Source organism: Rattus norvegicus, chromosome 7 (assembly GCF_036323735.1).
Source record: "Rattus norvegicus strain BN/NHsdMcwi chromosome 7, GRCr8, whole genome shotgun sequence".
Lineage (NCBI taxonomy): Eukaryota > Metazoa > Chordata > Mammalia > Rodentia > Muridae > Rattus > Rattus norvegicus.
Genome location: NC_086025.1, coordinates 78,678,047 through 78,702,170, shown reverse-complemented (window position 1 = coordinate 78,702,170; position 24,124 = coordinate 78,678,047).

Below are 24,124 nucleotides of genomic sequence, written 5' to 3'. Positions count from 1 at the left end.
CTGATCCTGATTTAACTTTGGTACCTGGTATCTCTCTAGAAAAATCATCCATTTCACATAGATTTTCCAGTTTTCTTGAATATAAACTTGTATTGGGATTTGATTGTGTTTTGAATTTCTTTGGTTTCTATTGTTATGTTGCTCTTTTCACTCCTGAGTTTGTTAATTTGGATACTGTCTCTGTGCCCTCTAGTTAGTTTGGCTAAGGGCTTATATATCTTGTTGGTTTTCTCAAAGAGCTAGCTCCTAGTCCTCTTGATTCTTTGTGTAGCTCTATTTGTTTCTACTTGGTTGATTTCAACCCTGAGTTTGATGATTTCTTACCATCTATTCCTCTTGGACATATTTACTTCTTTTTGTTCTAGAGCTTTCAGATGTGCTGTTAGGATGCTAGTATCTGACGTCTCCAATTTCTTTATGGAGGCACTCAGAGCTATGAGTTTACCTCTTAGCACTGCTTTTAATGTATCCCATAAGTTTGACCCATGTGTTGTACCTTTATTTCTATAAAATTCTAAAATGTCTTTCATTTATTTTGTATGTCTTCCCTGACAAAATTGTCATTGGAAGCATTATTCGGTTTCCATGTGTATATGGGCTTTCTGTTGTTTCTGTTGCTATTGAAGACCATCCTTAGTCTACGGTGGTGCAATAGAATACATGGGCTTAATTCAATGTTCTAATATCTGTTGAGGTTTGATTTGTGTCTGATTATATTGTCAATTTTTGAATAGGTACCAAAACATGCTGAAAACAAGGTATACTGTTTTGTTTTAGGATGAAATGTACTATAGATTTCTCTTAAATCAATTTGGTTCAGAACTTCTTTAATTTCACTGACTTTATTTAATTTCTGTTCTCATGACCTCTCCATTGGTGAAAGTGGGGTGTTGAAATCTCCTATTATCATATGAGGTTCAGTGTGTGCTTTGAGCTTCAGTAACATTTCTCTTACAAATATTGGTGCCCTTGTATTTGGAGCATAGATGTTCAGAATTGAAAGTTCATCTTGGTGGACTATTCCTTTAATGAGTACGTAATGTCCTTCACCATCTTTTTTGATAACTTTTGGTTGAAAGTCTCTTTTATTGGGTATTAGAATGGCTCCTCCATCTTGTTTCTTAGGACCATTTTCTTGAAAAATTTTCCAGCCATTTACTTTGAGGTAGTTTCTATCTTTGTCACTGAGGTGTGTTTCTTGTATAGAGCAAAATGCTGGATCCTCTTTTAATATTCAGTCTGTTAGCCTATGTCTTTTTATTATGGAAATGAGTCTATAATGTTGAGAGATATTAGGGACCAATGATTGTTGCTTCCTGTCAATTTTATTGTCAGAGATGTTATCATATTTTTGTGTTTTTCTTGTTTGGGGTTTGTTGTGAAAAGATTAATTCCTTGCTTTTGCAAAGGTGTAGCTTCTCTGCGTGTGTTAGACTTTTTCTTCTATTATCCTCTAGGGTGCTCAATTTGTCTAAAGATATTGTTTGAATTTAGATTTTTCTTGGAATACCTTTATTTCTCCATCTATGGTAATTGAGAATTTTTCTGGGTATAGTAGTCTGACCTTCCATTTGTGTTCTCTTGGGGCCTGTATGACATCTTCCCAAGATTGTCTGGTTTTGAGTGTCTATGTTAAGAAATCTCATGTAATTCTGATAGATTTGTCTTTATATGTTACTTTACATTTTTCCCTTACCATTTTCAATATTCTTTTGTTTTTCTGTGTACTTGGTGTTTTAATTATGTCATGGGAGAAATTTATTTTTGAGACCAATCTGTTTGGTGTTCTGTAGGCTTCTTGTATGTTTATGGGCATCTCATTCTTTTCTTTAGGGAAGTTTTCTTTTATAATTTTGTTGAAGATATTTACTGGCAGTTTGAGTTGGGAATCTTCACTCTTTCTATACCTATTATTCTTAAGTTCAGTCTTTTCATTTTGTCCTGGGTTTCTTGAATGTTTTAAGTTAAGAACTTTTTGCTTTTTATATTTTCCTTGACTTTTGTTTCAATGTCTTCTATGGTATCTTCTACACCTGAGATTCTGTCTTCTATTATTTGCATTCTGTTGGTGATGTTGCATCTGTCACTCCTACTCTCTTTCACAGATTTTGCATCTCCAGGGATGTATCTCTTTATATTATCTTTAATATTTCAAATTTTAGATCCTGGATGGTTTTGTTCAATTCCTTGAACTGTTTCATTGTGTTTTCCTTTATTTCTTTAAGAGATTTCTATGTTTCCTTTTTAAGGACTTTTACTTGTTTACTTGTGTTCTCCTGTATTTCTTTAATGGAGTTATTCATGTCTTTCTTAAAATCCTTTATCAATCTCACAAAGTGAAAATTTAGATCTGAATCTTGTTTTATAGGTGTATTGGGGTATCCAGGGCTTGTTGTGGTAGGAGAAATGGATTCTGATGTTGTCAAATTATATTGGTTTCTGTTGCTTATATTCTTATGCTTACCTCTGACCATCTGGTTATCTCTGGTGTTAACTGCCTCACTGTATGTTACTGGTGCAAGTCCCTCCTATCCGTGTGTGATACTGTGATCCTGAATGTGTCAGCACACCCCAGGGTTCAAACTTCTACTGGGGTGTGAGCAGTGGGTGTGGATCCAAAATAATGGCTCTGCTCCCTGCACAGATGCAAACTGGGAGGAGATCAAGTCTCTGACTTGGCAGGGTATTTGAGACCCCATGTCCTGGGCATCTGGGTTACACTAGGTATTGAGGTAGACTTTGGGGTTGCACCTATGATTCTGGATGTATCAGAACACTTGGACAGCCAAGCTGTAACTGGGGCATGGATGAATGTGTGGGGATCCAGGACAGATGCTGTGCTCTTAGCACATGTGCACACCAGAAGGAGCACAGATCTTGGTGGGCAGGTATATGTGTTTTGTATGGCAAGAATAATCCATATTCTAGAGAGATTAATATCTGTATATTGATAATAGAGAGTAGTTATGTACTCTAGATCTTTAATTTCACTATTTTGTCTTGCTTGTACTTTAAACTACTAATAACCCAGCCATTCCTTTTAGTAAACAGCGAACATTTCACAATATTGCTAATACTTAAAACCAAGAAGGGACATGTTAGTTCAGTATATCAGTGAACTTTTTTTTTTCATAATTTCAGAATACTATGATGCCGCTTATTTACATTGTAAAAATAAAGGGCATGCTACAGTTTTTTTCAAAGAATACTACTAATTTGGATCCATTAGTATATGCAGTCCATTCTACTAATAGAAAATAGAATGCCTTTAAAACTAAATATTGTAAAAATATTTAATCTTTTTATACCACATATAAATAAATGGTTTGGTACTATAGATTATGAAAGAAAAACAGCAGAAGCATATTTTACAATATCATTCATTATTTTGTTTCCTCCTTTAATGTCCAGATTATTTCTCATCTCTCTATAGTACTTTCTTGTCCTGCGCTGTCGTCTCGCCAGCAAGAAAACACGCGGGGACATACGAATCCTTGCTGCACCCAAAACTTTTATTCAATCTTAAGGAGAAGCCCCGCGCGCCCGCATGGCGCGGCTTATATACACCCTCGCGCTGCGCATCCACACCTGATTGGTCGCTTACCCATGATCTCATTAGGCACGCCCCAGAGTGGGCAAAGACCTGGCACGAAGGCACTCTTGCACATGCGCACACAATTAACTTCCTGAAAGGAAGTGTGCTGGCGCGGTGGAGGCCAGAGCCATCTTGTAATGGTGGAAGCTATCCTGGCCTTCCACTTGGGGCGCAGTGGAAACCAACGCCATCTTGTGGTGGCAAATGTTATAGCGGCCCTCTACACTTTCTCCTTCTATTCAATTCTGAATGTAGGTTTTTGTCTGTTATGCTGAAAAATTATTTTAATATATTTTTTAATGATTTTCTGCAAAATTATAGTGACACCACCTAAAAATGGGAAGCTACAAAATTATGGCATCTTTCTGGAGAATCACTTAAGGAAAATTAAATAAACTTATTCAGGTAGATAGAATTTTGAGCATACCATGTACTTGTTAATTTTGCCAAGAAAGAGAAAGTATGAGATATAATTATCCAAACTGATTCATGACAAATGGTAAATTATTTGATTGGTTGATCAAAAGCAGAGAAAGCATATCATTAGAAATTTTCTGAGCAAGCATTCTAGGGAAGTATGTTATGGAATTTTTTTTCTCAATGAGCATGATGTGAGAAGACAGTTGTCACATATATGAAAAAATACATGTCTGAATATAGGAAATTATCAAACCTATGGACAAAATGATCCATTCTGAAGATGTAACTCAGCATGTCTTTCAAGATATTTCTGTTCTATCCTACCTACCAAATTACAGACAAGCTAATTATAACTGAGTGACTAATCTGACAAAAGAAGAAATCAATAGGAAGTAATAAAATGCAATATTCCAGAAGACTAACCACTCTTCTGCTGGCAAAATAAGCATACTGGGTATACCACATGGGTAGGAAATGATCTGTAAACATGACATTGAATTTATGGCAAGAAAATAGAGCATCTAGAATTTTTATGAGTTGGAATATAAATTGATCTTTTCACCACTTTAGTTTCCTAATGTCAATGAATCCATGACCAAGAAAGAGAGTTAATAGTAGTAAAGATGGTCAGAATGAGAGATAATGCAGTATCTTTAAAATTCGGATTGTATTACACAATAAGAAAGATTTTGTTGATTCTTTTGAAGAGTGTTTTAAATGGCATGTATCTGTATCTATAATTAGTTTAAAACTACAAAACTCAAGAGTTAGACCTTTCTGAAGAGATGCTTAGATAAGATCATATAAACAATAGCAGGCATAAGCCATGACAAAAAGTGAAGAATAATGGAATAAAATAGCTATAAACACAGTGATTGTATTATCTTCAGGAACAAGGGAATTATTAACTTAAATAATTTCCATTTTTTGCTGTGAAGTCATTTGGAAATATTTACAACTACTTATTTTTATATGCATCTATCAAATATGTTAGTAGAAACTGATGATGTGGCTTAACATTCAATGCAAATTAATCTTGAAAGAAATTGGTTTCTCTAGAAAAAGAATGCATGAGCAGCACACGCATGTGCATGCGCGTACACACACACACACACACACACACACACACTCTAAAATAGCTTTTTAATCCTGTTTTGAAAATAATGTTTTCTGGCTTGGAACTGTAGAACAGACAGTTGCATTATTCCTCTTATATCATCACATCATTTTGCTGCTTTACTTCTTGGAAGTTTATCACAGTTTAAAACAAGATGACAATGAGTGGACTAAAGCAACTTTGAAGCATATTGACTTAGCTCAGCTCAACTCTAATTTTCTTGATTGTGTTCCATAAATGGATCTAGGTTAATTCTGACCAAAACAACAGAAATTCTGAATGATTTGAAATACAAGGTTATGCAATGGCTATTACATTGTAGAGAGTACAATTAAGAGCTACTGCAGCATAGGTCTAGTAGAGATTGTATGATTCAACTTTTTGGAGGCCTTGAGAAATTTCTAAGATATACAGTGCTTACCAAAGTTTTCAGCTGCATCCCCATGTCATATATATGATATACATGTAGTTTCATGATCAAGTATAGTAGTGCTTTTCCCTAATATCTTAGATCATTAACATTTTGGGTTACTATTGCTATTTTTACTCATGATACATATCATATTGTCTCATATACTAACTTGCCTTTAGTCTCCTCTTTATTATATTATATTTATTTCCTTTTTCCAAGGACTTTGCATTGATTTATAAGCTACAGTCTTGTGGACTACTTAATCAGTCATTCTTATTGTATATGGTTCTCTTATTGAGATACAACAGACACACTAAAGAGATCATTAAATCTAACACTTTACAACTGAGTTCTTATATTTTGCATTATTTTTACATTTAGAAAAATAAAAATTTAAGACTTTACTACTTCCTAAATACTAAGTTCACACCATCAAAAACAACAATCAGTAAAACATATTTGTATAAATATGTAGTTTTATCATTCTGTTAATATGTATGGGCTTTTCCTTATAATATTACTACTATACAAGTATAATTATTATTTTATATTGTCATTTGTCATAAGTCTTATTGACCTAAGAATAATACAATTACCCTAGAATGTTCATGAAGGAAAAGAGTTTGTTCTCGCAATCCAGTAGAGTGTATAGACATGCAGACATATGCTTAACTGAATTTGACAAGTAAATAAACACAAATAGTCACTTATAAGACATATGTTTGATACTTTAGAAGCATAAATTAAGATGAAATTAATATACATGTATATGGCAAATAAATCTTTGTAATTATGCAGTACTATAGATTTCCACATAGAATATATATTATTTTGAGAAAGGAAGTCCTCAAATTGTGGTATAAGTTTGTTGGATGCTCATCTATTCCCACATTCTCATCCTAAAAGGGCCCTGAAGATTTTCATATCTCACTTACACATTCAGCATATTTCAATTTCTCAATAACAAGCCTTAATCCTGCTCTTTACTGAAGATAGTAAAATGTAATCACCTTTGGGAAGATGATCCAGGGAAAAGGCATGTGAAATATCCAGAAATGAGTCATCTTTTACTATGGAATTTTGAGAATAGTGAGTGTACACTGTCATTCTTGTCTTTATAGACTACCATTTATGGAAAGGTTGCAGTTGGAAGAAAGCCAGAATTTGATCACTGAAAAAAATCATTCTATGAGCAAGAGACTTGCACTTTTTCATCTTTCAGCAGTAGGCATTTGATATCTAGCCAGGAGGCCATTATGAGTAAGGGTCTAGGGGAAAAATAGGAGATAAAGTCAAGGGAAAGTAAGAGCTAAACATAATTGCATAATGGGCCCCAGCTGTCCATTAAGATTGCCAATCAAAAAATACTCTTGCCTGGTCAGTAATTCCACACATTCTGATTCAATTGATCTGGGCTAACATCCAGTCATAGACAATATTTAAAGTCTACCCAGGTGACCCTGGTACAGAGCCAAATTTGAAAAGTATATACATAAACAATTTGCCTTTCTCAGACAGGAAGCTATTAGGAAATTTGGAACAAAAAAGTGTCACAATGATTTCAATTTCAAAAGAACATTAACGTAGCTAGATTGTGAATGGCCTCCAGCTAATGTAGAGGGAAAAAGGAGAGATACTTTTAAAAGGGAGATAGTGCTTTATGCCAAAATGGCATCAAAAAAATACTTAGATGGTCATATTGATACAGAAGTCTGGAAATTATATAGCATTTATGTATGAATACATGTGTGTTTGTGTGTAAATATAAAATAACTTTGATATTAAAAGTATATTGGATGTCCACTTGTTTGAAACATTTGCATAGGTTTCTCTGTTGAAAAGTTGAAATGATATATTTCTGTCCACAAGTCCCTTTCTTTCTAAACAATAATAATAATAATAATAATAATAAGCAGTAGCTGAAATAAAACACAACATAAAGTATAGTTTATATCCATAGAATGCTGTTTATTCTACCTGTAGAGAAACTCTGCAATAACTCATATGACAATAAACATTTAGCTTACTCGGAAATTATGAATAGTGTTTCTTCATTATGTAATTTTCAACTCCAAAGAGAAAAAATAAAACCAGAAAAACAAAACAACAACAAAAAGCAATAACAAACAAACAAACAAAAACAAATGAACAAAACCCATAAGAGTATTTGCCCCATAATTTCCATAGTATAGTGATAAAAACCACATGGTATTGGTCCAGAGGTAGGCAGGTCAATCAATGGAATCAAAGATCCAGAAGTAAATCCAGACACTTATAAACACTTGAACTTTGACAAAGAAGTTAAAACCATCAAGTGAAAAAAGAAAGCGTCTTCAATAAATGGTGCTGGTCTAACTGGCAGTTTGTATGAGAACAATGAAAATAGACCCATATTTATCACCTGGTACAAAGCTCAAGTTCAAGTGGATCAAAAACCTCAACAACAAACCAGATACACTGAATCTAATAGAAGAGAAATTGGGAAAGAGCCTTGAACTCATTGGTACAGAGGGAAATGTCCTGAACGGAACACCAATAGCTCAGGCTCTAAGATCCACAATTGATATATAGGACCTCGTGAAACAGAAAAAGCTTCTGTAAGGCAAAGGACACCATCAATAGATCAAATCAGCAAATTGGCAATCTATACATTGGGGGAAAAAACTTCACTAACCCTACATCCAACAAAGAGGGCTTTTTTTCCAAAATATATAAATAAATGAATTAATCTCCAAAAATAACCCAACTTAAAATTGGGGTATAAAACTAAACAGAGAATTCTCAACAGAGTAATTTCAAATGGCCAAAAAGCACATAAAGAAATATTCAAAGACCTTAGTCATCAGAGAAATGCAAATCAAAATGACCAGAAATTCTATCACACACCAATCAGAATGGCTAAGATCAAAAAGTCAAATTATAGTGCATTATGGTGAGGATGTATCAAAGAGGAATACTCCTCTCTGGAATTCCATGGTCAGATCGCAAACTGGTACAACCACTATGGAAATCAATCCAGCCTTTCCTCAGGAAACTGAAAATAGTTCTAGCTAAAGAACCAGCTGTAACATTCTTGAGCTTATACACAAAAGATGCTCCACCATACAAGAACATGTCCGCAAACATGTTCATAGCAGCCTTATTTGTAATAGGAGAGACTGTAAATAACCCAGATGTCCCTCAACTGAAAAATGCATAAAGAAAATGTGGTTCATTTACACAAGGGAATACTATTCAGTTATTATAAATGAAGACATTATAAATTTCATAGGCAATTTGATAGAACTGGAAAATACCATCCTGAGTAAGATAATTCAGACCAAAGAGGACATGCATGGTATATACTCACTGATAAGTAGGTATTAGCCAGAAAAACATAGAATACCTAGGATATAAGCCACAGACTATAAGAAGTGTGACAAGCAGAAACCCCAAGTGAGGATGCTTCAATCCCACTTAGAAGAGGAAAGGAAATAAACACAGGAGTCAGAGAAAGGGAGAAACCTATAGAAGACAGGGGAGAAAAGGAGAAAAGGGGAACAGAATCAGGTATGGGAGAGGGGCAGAAGAGGACATGGCAGGACAGGACAGAATCCCAGAGGACCAGGAAAATGAATGGGAATAAGCAGCTTCCTGGGGTTGGAGAGTGGAGTCACCTTCTAGAAAGTACCAGAGACCCAAGAGGTAAGAGACTCTCAGGACTCAATGAGTATGGTGTTAGCTAAAATGTCCAACATCAGGGAGAGGGAACTCTAAGAGTCCACCTCCAGTAGATAGACAAGGCCTCAAGAATAGTGTTACTAACCTGCAATCAAAATTTCTGACCCTGAATTTTTCCTGTCTAAAAGAACTGCAGGGACAAAAATGGAGAACAGATTGAAGGAAAGGCAGTCCTATGACAGGCCCAATTTGGTCCTATCTAAAACCAGGTCACCAAGGCTTGACATTATTAATGTGCTTACAGACAGGGACCTGGCATGGAACCCCTCTGAAGCTCCCAACCAGCAGCTGATTGAGACAGACACAGATACTTAGACCCAATCATTACATTAAGTAGGGCCCCCTATAGTTGAATTAAGGAGGACTGAAAAAGCTGGCAGGGATATGAACCTATAGGCAGACCAGCATTTTCAACTTACCCAGACACCAGGGAACTCCCAGAGACTGAGCCACCAAACAGGCGCATACAAGAACCTGTATGAGGGTCCTGGTACATATGTAGAAGAGGTCTACCTGGTCTGGCCTCAGTGAGAGAAGATGAGCTTAATCATGGAGAGACATGAGGACTCAGGGAAGGGGGAGGCCTGGTGAGTGGGGGAGCACCTTCTCAATGGAAATGGAAAGGAAGAATGGGATGAGGAACTGTGGGAATGGGGACTGGGAGTGGATCACAAAGGCTGGAATGTAAATAAATAGAATAACTTAAAAAAGAATGTAATTGTCCATTTTCTAAAACTCTGGTTAAGATAGTAAAAACATTTTTCTTAGATTGACTAAATGTTTTATTTTCAGTACCCTTTAGTGATAAACATATAAGAATTTTTCATTTGAGGTGTGTGTGTGTGTGTGTGTGTGTGTGTGTGTGTGTGTGTGTGTGTATGAGAGAGAGAGAGAGAGAGAGAGAGAGAGACAGACAGACAGACAGACAGACAGACAGACAGACAGACAGAGAGGGGTATGGGGGAAATATGCATGCATACATACATGTTATCAGTTGCTGGTCAGCCAGGCGATGTCAAACCTACTGAAGCTGGAGTTAGGGTTGATTATGAGCCACCATATGGATACTGGAAACTGTCTGGTATCATGTCTATCATTTTATAGCAATGAGAAAATAAACAGTACAGCTATCTGTCACATTAAACAAAGAATTTGTTCTCATTCCATCAAAGAAAAGTCAATTTTAAACAGCAAAATCTTAGTCAAAAAATGCAAGAAGTAGGAAGGAGACCTTTGCCATCAGGAGACACTCTCATGTTGTCCAACTTCAACATGCACACATTCTTAACTAAAATTAAAGTAGTTATTTTATGAATTCTAGTTACTTCCCTTCCCAAATATATTATTTATGTTGTAATGATTTGAAAATGTCATGCAAAATATTTTATGTTTATATTTCCTATTTCTCTTAAGGTACTTAAAATATTCTGACATTAAGTTTTACACAGTGTAGTGTAGATTAACATCATTCACTGAGTTTAGGCTGTGTGTCTTCCAATCTACAGCTCTTATATGAGCTGATTATGACATTGAGCAGAGAGTTTAGTGACTGTACATCACTAACTTTCCCTACAACCTTGTCACTTCAATTTTTCATCTTTCTATTTTCATCTTACTTCATCTCAGTGAAATTGCCATAGGCTACTGATCTTGAATCATATTTAGCTGGAATTCAAACATAATGAAAATGGGAAATGATGAATGGAAACTAGTCACAGCCATCAATGTTGATCATAAGTAAATAAATTTTTCAAGTTCAAGAATGTCAGCACTTATGCCCATGGTAATGGAGTAGTAAGATAAATGAATATGGTCCCAAGTGACAAATAATTAGTATTCATATTTTATCAGTTAACGATATTAACTTCTTAAAAGATTTAAATCATTTCTGTCATTTGTGGACCTATTACACCTACTGAAGGATCAAGAAATCATCATCGACTCCCTTTCTGTGTTTGCTATGAAATTGGATTATAAAGTATGTATTATAAAATAATGATTGATTTTTATGCACCAATGTGAGACATATAATTTAGAGCTTTTGAAGACAGTTGGTATATTCCTGAGTGAGAAAAAAAGAGAATAAAAAGAAAAATTTTAGTTCTTTTCTTGGAACATAGACAGGCTTCATTCTCAGACTCTTGAGCTGTTCTCAAAAATTTGTCTTAAATGTTGAGATTATACTATATCTCATAAAGCCTATGAGTATATTCAATAAAGATAATGCTATCTTTTTAGGGCAATTTGCTGCCACCAGTGATGAACAATTCAGTATTTCTTCAAATATAAATGATTTAAAATAAAATCAGAAAAATTCAGTAAACATTTAATCATTATCACTGCAATCTTCATTGCTGTACCTAACAAAAACCCCAAAGTCAAAACTATGCTAAACAATTTTAGTACGACTTAAAATTGTTCCTTCATGGATCCATGAGAATCTGCCAGCCACTCATGACACGGAACTAACTAGCCTATTATCACTCTATTTTCTGCCCTCTAAGTTCAACCTCTTAGTCTTAGCTTTAACTTTGTAGCAGATAATCTTCTGTGGCCTCTTTTTTCATAGCTATACAAATCTTCTATATAGACTCTAGATTTTTATAGTATACATGGGTTTCTTTTTCCTGTGGAATTTCTCAGCTTTCCCTTCTTGATGGTTTATAATTCTTAGTGCAAGTGGTAGTGATGGTTTAATATATGCTTGGCCCAGGAAGTGGCCCTATTTGGAGGTGTGGCTTTATTGGAATGCGTGTAGCCTTGTTTGAGAAAGTATGGCATTCTGGGTGTTGACTTTAAGATCTTTGTCCTAGCTGTCTAGAAGCCAGTCTTCTCCTGGCTGTCTTTGGAACAAAAGGTGGAACTCTCAGCTCCTCCAGCCTCATGTTTACCTGGATACTGCCATGCCCCCACCTTAATGATAATAGATTGAACCCCTGAATCTGTAAGTCAGCCCCAATTAAACAACATCCTTATAAGGGTTGCTGTGATCATAGGCCTGTTCAAAGACAGCTCTCAAAACTTCAAAATAAGTCAGATGAGGACCCTTTAGTTGTCACACATGGCATGATCTCATGAGCATTTTCTCTGAGCAATGTGCAGCCACCACATTCTCCTAAGAACCAGATTGGGAAGCAAAAACCAATAAACAGAACATATATCCAACGAAAACAATACTAGGTTGGCCAGATGCTCCTTGTATCCTAATGCTAATTTGGGCCTCCAAAACTGGTTGCGCCAGAGACAGAGAATTCACATGTAGATGCTAGCTAAGTGAGCCTGCCCCCACTTAATTGTAATTGGTAAATAAAGATGGTAACATCCTGTAGTTGGGATGAAGAGACATAGCTGGGGTTTACATTTGCAGGCTTGGGGTCAGAAAAAGAAGGAGGAGAAAGAAGAGGAGAGAAAGAAGGAGTAGGAGGAGAAGGAGGAGGAAGAGAAAGAAGAGGATGAGGAGGAGAAGGAAGAGGAGAAAAAAGGGGAGGGGGAAAAAGAACAGGAGGAGTAAGAGGAAGAAGAGGAGGAAAACCAAGAGGAGGAGGAGGAGCAGGAGGAGGAAGAGGAGCAGGAGGAGCAGAAAGAGCAGAAGGAGAAGAAGAAGAAGAAGAAGGTGGTAGAACAGGAAAGGAGCAAGGAGAATCTGCCATGGGTTAAGGGTTAAGAAAGCACTGCCTTGTGGGCTGCCCAATTGGTGCTAAGAGTAACCTAGATAGATCATAGTAAATAGTAATTAATAACTTGGAATTATCAAGAGGAAACGAGATTCTAACAGCATGGTGGTTGGGCAGCTCCTGAGATATTGTGCTTAAGGATTACTGTAAATATAAAGGCTGTCAGTTTGTCTTTCTTCTGGGAACCCAATTATAAAAGGCAAGGTAGAAACTCTGGGCCAGTATTTAAACATTTACTACTACAAAACAAGTTTATCAACAACTAGAATTAAAATCATCCCAAACCAAATGCAAATTTAAAAGCACAATAAATAACAGCCAGGGCAATATTTCTCCCCCTAGAGCCCAACAACCATACTAAATTATGTCCTGAGACATACAATATAGAAGAAGCTCAATATAAGGTTTCTAAAAAATATGTGTATACTCAAAGACCTTAGAGAATTGGTATAAATCCATTAATTTAATCTACAAATACACTAACACAATGTAGAATGATATGAGAAGATGTGTCCAAGATTTAAATATTTAAAAGATTCAATAAACAATGAAAGTTGAGAAAAGACTGGATATAAAAATTTAGAAACTCAAACAGAAACCTCAAAGGAAAGTTTCACTAACAGAATACAGTGGATAGAAGAGAGAGAAATAAATTAATACCTACATCAAAGAAGAAATATTAAATCTAATAAAATTCAGGCAAAATTATTCAGGGTATCTGAGACATTATCAAAAGGCCAAACCGTTAAGTATTAAAAATATTTAAAAATAGAGGAAGAAGAAACCCAGAATAAAACCACAAAAATTATTTTTAAAAAACCCATAGACAAAAATTTCTCTATCTTTGCCTGGACTGGCATGGTCATGAAAGGGACAAGGTGACATGAATCCCAGCCTTGGAGCAGAATCAGTGGGATATGAATCTCCTTGAGTGTTCATAGTTACTGGGGGCAGAAAGCTTATTTGCATGATAATGTACATATTTTGCTTCATGTTTCTCCTTCTTGGAATGTTCTTGCTGCCAAGATTAATGACACCATTGTAATCAGATACAGCACAATTCTGAGAAATGTGTCTAGTGACCATCATTAATATGGTAATGACATTGTGATGTTTAGGGCAGCCCTTAAGGCTCTGGGAAAAAACTCTGAAAACATGAGTTCAACAGAAGTTCAAGAATATATAAGTCAGTGTAAGAACTCTTTTTTACAGAATTTCTCAACTGTGCAAATTATAAGGATACAATATCAATTTTATGTGTGGTTTTGTGGACCTGAAAGAACTGAACCAGCTTTACTGAGTCACCTCAGCCTAAAAAGCTATTAAGAAAGAAGACATGATTTGTTAAACAAAGGAAAAAAACCTGGATAACTAAAGAGAAAGTGTAGGTAAAAAAGCAAACAAACAAAAACCCCTCAGATTGTAAGGGTCCATGATTTGCTGAAGAATGATACCCTTGACTCAAATAGTATGTAAACACAAAGAGTGTTTTATTTTGCAGAAGTCCAGCATGCTGATGTCTCCCATTACAAAGATAGACAACCAAGTGACCAGGCAGGTCTAATTTAAAGCACATTAGGAGATTCTGGGGTAGGTGAAATATATCTTGCTCCATCTCTAGAGACATTCCATTACCAGGGAATGTGGGCTGGAAAATTGCTGGGGAGGTCTGGAAACTGTTGCTCAGGAAATAGTTGAGGAAGTCTGGAAAGTGCTTGTGACCCATTGTTCTAGTCTCCTGCCAGGTGGCAGAGCAGCTTCTGAGGCTGTACTTGCCTGGAATTGTCCAGTTCTTGGAAACAGATTCAGGATTCGTCTTCTTAACTACCAATTTGAAACCTGTCATGGAATCAGCCTATCTCTTTCCTCTCACCCCCACACCCCCAACTGCCCTTTCTGTTTTGGGGCATCTCAAAACTCTGAAATGTTTCTATGAGCTGTTATTGTTGTTTTAGAACAAATCTACTCCTTAACAAATGTAACTAAAGCATTGATAACACAGGGACCACAAGTCAAAATTAACATCAGTAGGGTAGCTGTCTTGAAGTCTCTTTCTGGCTAAGGCCATGGATTCTTTGACCACCCTTGAGTGGTCAACATACAAATAATATTCCTCACCTAAGGTTGTATAGAGTCCTACCTGCTGGAGGACAACAAATCTCAGCCTCTTTTGTAAGAGTACTTCTGCCAGGGTGGATATGGAATCCTACAGGGTCTTGTTGGACTTTTCCATCTCCTGTACAGCTGAATCTGTTGTCATTCACAGGGCTTTTTAATGTTCATCTTGGAGTACTAGGGGTGAGACCCCTATACTAGCAGCTCAGGCTAACCCTAGCCTGAGAAAACCAAGGAGAAAACCTAGTAACAGCAGAAATGACCACACTTTCAATTCAATTGTTTGGAGATGTTAGCTGGTTGAAGACATCCTCCCCAGAGTAATAAGCCACCATGGGTACAGGCTGTACCAGAACATAAAAATCCTAAGTCATGTTTACAACCAAGCCATAAATGCATAGAGTAAGCCCTGAGGTACAAGTCCACCAAACATTCTCTAGCAGCAGGATGCATCCTGTGACAGTGGGAGTTACAGAGTGGATGCAGAGGTAGGAATAGGCTGGAGGTAATTTATTTCCAATGCAGAGTTCTTGTCTTGTAACCAATAGTTCTGTTTAAGTCCCAGGAGAGAGGAATTAAGAACCAGTAGTGCAATCAACCTTCTTACCAGCCACTGTGAACTTGATAACAAGTACCTAGATAGTAAGAGGGCTACTGGTTGGTGCAGCAAAGCATAAGCAGCAAGCAAGCAGGATCAGAAGAACTAGAGTTGTAATTTCAGATGGTCAACAGAGTGTTGACTTTTCATCATCTTTGTGGCAGTTCTGGAAGTTTCCTCTGCTAGAACTTCAACTGCTGGATCTTTCTCTCTTAGCTGGCTTGATGTGGAAGTTGTGTATCCATGTCCTCCATAGGTAATGGTCAGGATTATGGGTGAGATCTTTTTCAGAGAGGTTACAGAGTCTTCTGGTTATGTTTCTTAATACAGACTTTGTCACCATTTTCAACGCAATAAGGGGAGAAGCAGACTCATAAACCTGTGGGATGACAGGCCACAGTTGCGTCTGGATCTTATGGAGAACTTCCAAGGACTTTAAATACTTATGTTGGCCATAATCGGCAAAGATATCAGACCGGAGGTTAGGCAGCATGGAAGGGGCCCTCCCATATAGGATCTCAAATGGGGTGAGATCTAAAGAATAAGGGGAATTTCTTACTCACTATAAGGCATAAGGTAGGAGGGATGTCCGGTTACTGACTGCCAGTTTCAGGGGTAATTTGGAAAAGTCCTCCTTCGGGGTCTGATTTTTGTTCTCTATTTGCCTTGAACTCTGGGTCCTGTATGTACAATGTAATTTCCAATGAGTCTCCAGAACTTGTGCTAGAGATTGAGTTACCTGAGGGATGAATGTTGGTTTATTGTCAGACCCAAGTAGGGTAGGCAACCATACCTGGGTAGGATGTTTCCAGAATCTTCTTTGCTACTACAATGGCAATCTTTTTCTTTGTAGGATAGGCTTCTCCCATCCTGAAAGAGGTATCTATGAAAACTAGCAAACACTTACATCCATATATTCCTGGTTTTATTTATGTATAGTCTATTTCCTAAATAGCCCCTGGCCACTGACCCCTGATTCTGGTTCCTGGGGCAACTACTTGATTGGGGCCTGAGGAGTTCACAGTCTGGCAGTTGGCACAGTCTTAGATTACTTCATCAACCAGGGGTCCTATGTCAAATAATTTTTACCTTTCCCCTCACAGCAATTCCTTCAGTTTTTAGTGACCAGATTTGAACCTTGATGAGTCTGATGGATGAATTGCTTAGCAAACTCCTTAGGTAGGATGGTGCAGGCTTCAGAGGTCAACAACTATCTGTTCCTTCTGTAAACTCCTTGACAGTGTGCTTGATGTCATTTGTCTTCATCAGTATATTCAAGGATGGCTTTGAGAGTGTGTTAGCACCAAAACTACCAGGATGTTGGCAGTGGAAATTTGGGTGTCCTCCTTTTCAGCTTATTCAGCTAGCTTGTTCCCTCGGGCTATAAATGATGTCCCTTTCTGATGCTCAGGGCAATGAATTATGACCACTTTGAGAGGAAGCCATAATTAGCTATGGCTCCTTTTGCCAGTTTTAAACCCTGGGTTAGAACCTTTAGTTCAGCTTTTTGGGTTGAAGTTCTGGGCACCAAAGCAGTTGCCCAAATAACAGAGTCCAAGTTCATTACTGCCTCCCCTTCATACTTGATTCCATTCAAGATAAATCTGTTCCCATCCATCCATGAAGTAGATAGTTCAGCATCTGGCCAGGGTATGTCAGTCATGTGTGGCCTGACATTCTCGATGTACCCCAGAACTATAGAAAAATCATGGCGTATGTCTGAAAATGAATCAGGGCGCAGGATGGCTGAGTTTAGTGAAGATGATGGGTTATATTTTTCAAGTGGAATTCAAAAGTAGAGCCTGAAAGTACACCAATCTGACATTGAACAGCTCCTTACTGGGTTGATTCTTGAGGGTCCCATCAATAACAAGGGGGGTGGAGATAACAAGTTCTTGCCACATGGTTATTTTGTCAGCATTCTTGACTAGCAGGGCAGTGGCAGCTATGATCTAGAGGCCGGATGGCCATTACTGGGCCACCAGGTTCAACTTCTTAGATAAATAAGCCACAGTTCTTTTCTATGGTCCCACAGTTTAGGTGAGCACTCCCTTTGCTATCCTCTTTCTCTGATCCACATACAGGTGGAAAGGTTTGTGAATGTCTGAGAGGGCCAAGGCTGATACCTCCAATATGGCCTTTCTCAGTCCTTCAAGCCATGTCCATTTCAGGAGTCCGTTCTATTTTGATTTCTTGGCCTTTGGTGGCCTCATATAACAGTTTGACTATCTCAGCGAACCCTGGTGCTAAAGTCTACAAAACATAGCAAATCACACAATTTTCTTACTTGCCTTCTGGTTGATGGGACTAGATGCTAAAGATGGTTTGCTTCTGGGGTGTCCAATAGCATGTGTTGGCAGACCCCTTGAATATGTACCCCAGATAGGTGTCTTTAAGTTGACAAAGCTGGGCCTTCATAGTAGACACTCAATAGCCAAGTCGACTCAGCTCCTATTGCACGTATCATATGTCCTCCTGGCATGTCTTCAAGTTAGGGGCCAGCAACACATACTGGAGCACAGTTATTTGAGGGTGGGCCCACTGGTATTCACCCAAGTTCTCACACAATGCTTCCACAAAGGTGGTGGGTGAGTTCTCAAATCCTTGAAGCAGGAGAGACCAAGTTAGTTGTCCCTTAAACTCTTTCTCCAAGTCTTGCCATTCAAAGAGAAATAGAGGCTGACTTTTGGGTGGCATGGGCAGACCACAAAGATATTCAGTAACTGAAGCATCCAATGGATATCAGGGGCATTTTGGTTAGCAAAAGCCACGTTTACAGTTGACTAGTGCTCTCTGACTTCTGGGTTAAAAGGAGTGTAGGACCTATAGGCTTCCTTCTAGATTTTCCCCACGGCTCATTCTTTCACTGAATCATCTGTCTCACCTTAGATAAATCTTTGGGCCATTTTTCAGCCTCTCTGTGGACCCCCATCAGAATCTGGTAGTGAAGCTAGAGCTTCTCCTTACCTTCAGCAGTGTTAAAATCCCCCACTCTAGTTGAGTCAAAGTAAAGGCTGCATTTATATCAGCCTGAACTTTATTCATCAACCCATTTGCTCCTGGAACCAATTTCTAGACAGATCCAACAATCTTCTCTCTTTCTCTCTGCTCTGTCATGAAGAGGACCTGCAATAGTTGCTGTCAATCACCCATGGTGGGCTACTGAGTCAGCATGATAGAATCTAGAAGACCCATAAGAGCTGATGCTTTCTACTTGGAATTGTAATGCTTTCTGTGACTTCCAATTGTACAGGCCATTACTGCAATCGATACATTTTTCATAAACTATCTTGCCTGAGAATCCCTAAGGTCCCACATGGATGATAAGGCTGTAACAGAGTCTACCCTCTGGGCAGTAAGGGCCAGAGTGTGAGTGCACTCTAAGTGGAGTCAGGAGAGTCAGGGTCTGCTCCTCCCTCTGCCTATGCTGGCTGGGCAGGGGCAGTGACAGTAGTATCTAGAACAGGAACATAAGGAGGGCAACAGATATCCTCCTCAGGAGGAGAAAGGGAGAGCAAGACAGGGGTCAAATGCTGACCCTCCTTTAAAGGAAGAATAGTGAGAAGTGGCAAGGCCCATAGCACTTTTTCCAGGTGGCCTCAGGCCACATCAAGTAAACTGTCACCCTACAAATGATGGTGAGATGGAAAGTCCCCTCCTCTGGCCATCTTACTTTATAGGTGAATGATTCATTCCTGCAAGAGATGGTTAGGTTTCAGGGAAGAACAACTCGACTGAAGTCTTCTGCAATTTAGCAAAAATTCTAAAAATGATTTAGGACCAAGCTCAGTGGGTTGCTTTGTACCTGTACCATGCTAGGAACCAAAGAAAAATTTGCATGAGAGGACAAAAAGTACAAACAGAATACACAGAGAAATTAATACACACAGAAGGACATTCCTGGGAAAACCTAAACAAACTGAAAGGCTGTCTGAGACAGCCTTTATGGACATTCCATTATTGACAAATGGGGGCTAGAAACTTGCTGGGGAGTTCTGGAAACTGTTGCTGAGGAAGTAGCTCAGGACTTCTGGAAACTGCTCTAGACCCATTATTGTACTTGCCTAAATCCAGGTGGCAGGACAGCTTCTGAGGCATGGAATTGCCTGGAATTACCCAGTTCTTGGAAACAGAGTTTTAGGTCTAGCCTCCTTAACTGTCAGTTTGAAGCATGTTGTGGAATCAGTCTAACTCATCCCTCTCAAGATAAACGGTTATAGAATATTAGTGGTACAATGGTTGTCTCTTCCTCAGACGCCATCAACAACTAAATTTGATAGAGATATTCTGCTCTCTAAAGGAGGAAGTTATGTGTGCAATCAAAATAGAGGTTGAGGATGGACATAAAGACTGGTATCAAGAAAAAAATGGAAGCTTAATGCTATTCTTCCTTTCTTGAATTGATTAATACTACCTGGTAATAAGCCTTGGAGTTACTGAGATTTAAAAAAAAAGACAAAAAGAAAAAAAACCAAAGACTAAAAGAATATATTGAGGTAGCTAAAAATTATAAAGATGAGCTTTAATGCCACTTGCACAGACATTAACAAGAGCTTGCTAAATAGAAAAATAAATTATAAGAACTACTATATTTAAAGTTAACTTTCTCACATAAAAATAACCTTTATGTCTAGACTTGCTAAAACAAGCACTGTGCCTAGAAAAGTACATAGAACATGAACATGCTATATTAAAAAAAATGTACTTGCTGTCTGTTTCATTTGCTTCAATTATGCTCTGTATTTCAGTTTCTATTTTTAATAGTCAAGAAGTTACAGTTATAGAATGCTGATTTGTGGAATGATCAAAAGGGAAGCTGTGGTAAATGGTTAAACTGTTATGTAATTTCTAAGGAATTAGCCTATGCAATTGTAGTAAATAAAAGACTGGACTTTGGTCTTTAAGAGAGAACTATCTTGAAAAGATTACAGATCTTTCAGCTTGCATCCCTCACTGATTCAAAGTCTTTCTTTTGCTGCTCCCACATACTCCTTCCTTAGAACCCTCTCTCCGACTGATGCTGGAACTCAGCATGTCTTAAAGGAGTTACGTGTTAAACTAGAAAAATTGTACTGAATACAAAATATAATGAATCATAAATGAAAGTACTCTTTTCACATAATAAACGAAAGACAAATGAGTACAATAACAACAAAAAAGAATATTGAAAGGTGCAAGGAAAAATAATTAACATGTAATGTCAGAATATAATTTCTTAGAACAACATGTGATAGAGACCCTACTAGGCAGTAGATCCTGGTCAGATATTTTAAAATCTCTAACAGACCACTGACAACAGCCCAAGAAAACATTCAATCACTGCATCTAAATTATGATTTATTTCACTGCAATGAAACACAATGATCAAATGGAAATTTGTGGGTGAAAGAGTTCATTTGGCTTAAACTTTCATATTGCTTTTTATTACAATAGGAAGTCAGGATAGGAACACAAGCAGGGCAGGAACCTGAAGGCCAGAGGCAATACAGAGGCCATGGAGGAATGCTAATTACACATGATGCTCACGAAGCTTTCTGAGACTGCTATGTTACACAACCCAGAACCATCAGCCCACATTTGGTCCCATCCACAATAGGCCCTCTTACATAATTTACAAATAATGAAAATGCCTTACAGATGGATTTTATAAAGGCATTTTCTCAATTGAGATAACTCTCTCTATGATAACTCTGTTTTGTGTCAAGGTGACATCAAACCAATCAATTCATTCATACATGGAGAAAGGCATTTCATGATAAAACAAAATTTAGACTGCATCAATTTAAAATCTAGCTCTATAAAAGGAAAATTTCAACATAAGGAGGTTAGTCACATTCAAGAAAACACACAGAATAAATAACTAGCAAAGCAAAAAATGCAAAAACACATCCCCCACACCACAACAACAAAATAATGGGTGTCAAAAAATTATGAGTGCCAATTGATAGCTTTCAGTATCAATGATCTCTATTCCTTGATAAAAAGATAAAAAGACATAACACAGAGTAACTGATTATGATATAACTAAGAAACATTCCTCAAAATCAAAGATAGAGATTACCTCAAGATAAAAGGATGATTAAAAATAACCGAAGAAAATGAACACAGCGGATAACTGGTATAGCCAATTTAATATATGACATGATGTATTATTTCAAACAAACTAATCAGAATAGATTTAAAAAAGACCATATAATAATAAAAATACCCACCACTTTTATGCAATGTAGTATTACTCAGCTGTTAAAAACAATGGGATCATAAAATTTGCAGGCAAATAGATGAGGATAGAAAAAAATCATCCTGAGTAAAGTAAAACTTTGTAAATAGATATAAACTGCAAAGAAAAGCATAATCTTGCTACAATTCACAGATTCAAAGACAGGATGTAACAAGGAGTGCTCACTATGAGATGAATGGATCTCTCTGGGAAACTAAAATTGAATAAATTATACAGTAGAACTTGAATCAGATATAGATGGAAACAGGAGGGATCAAGTTGGGAAATGAAGGATAGAGAGAAAGAATATAGGGAGAAATGACTAGAATTGACAGGCAACTTGAGGGGTGATGTAGAAACCTAGTAAAGTAGAAACTTCATGAAACAAATAAGGGTGACCTTAGTGAAGACTTTTAGTAATGAAGGGAATTCAACAGGAACTAGTCATCTTCTATAACCAGGCAAAGGAAGCATCCAATAGGCATACAGGGACATAAGACCACCCACAAAAACCATTGACCTTGTGGGAATAACCAGTCAATAACTGGTCTAACTTGAGACCCACATCATCAGTCAGGGAGTCCCTGGCTGGATGGCCAGAAACTGGAAGCTAGATGGCCCAGAGACTCAGGGTAGAACCAAATGACTGGCAAAGAAAAAAAAAAGTCAATGAAATTATGCATAGATGAGTTCCTAGCACATTAGAGAGGTTTTCTTCACGCAATGGTAGGAGAAGATGCAGAAACCCATGTTGAAATATTAGTTTGCATTTAGGGAATTGCCATAGAAGAGGGGGAGACAGAATTCTACAAACCAGATGGGTCATGAATACCAGAACATGACCCATAGAGGGAACTAGGGTTTGTAATGTCTCAAACATACTGAGGCAGCTATCAGGAGCCTCTTACGGGTCTGTGTTGTGTCCTCCACATATATGTTGTAGATTTTTAGCTCAGTGATTTTGTGGTACTCCTAACAGTGAGAGTAAATGTATTTATGACACTTTCACCTGCTCTTAAGATACTTTTCCTCTTAATAAGTTGTCTCCTCTAGCTTTAATAGGAATTTTCATGCCTAGGCATGAAAATTGTTGTTTCCTGAAGGCAAATGGAAGAGGAGTAGATTTGAAGAGAAAAATAAATAATGGTCTGGGAGGAGTAGAAGTAGGGAAGCTATGGTTGGGAGGTATTGTATGAGAGAAGAATAAATAAAAAAAACAAAAATTTAAAAAGTTTGAAAGATCTCATATTAGTCACATAATAGAACATTTGAGAGACCTAGAAAACACACACACACACACACACACACACACACACACACACGCACACACATTCAAAAGGAGAAAATAGCACAACATAACCAAAATTAGTGCTAACATTAACAAAATAGAAACAAACAACACTTAAAAAAATCAGTGAAACAAAAATGAAAACTTGGTTCTTTCAGAAAGTCAAAGAGATTAACAAAACTTTACCCAAGATACTAATAGGTAGAAGAGAACAAAATTACAGTGAAAAGCAGGCCACATATCTAGGGAATTTCGAGAGTTATAATGACATACATAGACACCTCTAAACTACTATTATGAAAAATAAAAAAATATGAAATTATTGCTACATAACACACAACTTAAGAGCAGTTACACAATGTAAAGAGACTAGTAATGTAGAGGCCATAATTAAAATTCTCCAAACCAACAAAGCCTAGAGGTGGATGACTTTAGCACAGAACACTATGAATTAATGGCAATACTCACTAAAAATAGAAACAGGAGGATGATAGTTCATTATTTTTACAAAGTCACAGTTACCCTGATAGCTAAAGCATATGAAATTACAGCAAAAGATAGATGATAGATAGATAGATAGATAGATAGATAGATAGATAGATAGACAGAGACAGAGAAAGAGACAGAAACAGAGACAGAGAATTTCTTTATGAACTCTATACAGTATATCCTAATAAAATACTCAATATGGAACCCAGAAACATAACAAGGTCATCCATTATAATCAAATAGACCTCATCTCAGAGATACAGGGATGTTTTATCATGTATTAATATATAAACATAATCAAGCTCAACAGCAAAGAATACATGACCAGATCATTAAGTGCAGAAAGTGTTTTGACTTAATCCAAACATCCTTAAAGTAATCCATCATGTGGTATGCATGTTGGGGATCATTTGTGGTTATGATTTTTCCTATTCCTCCCTTAGGTTAACCAGGTGCCATTGCACACTAGGCTGGAA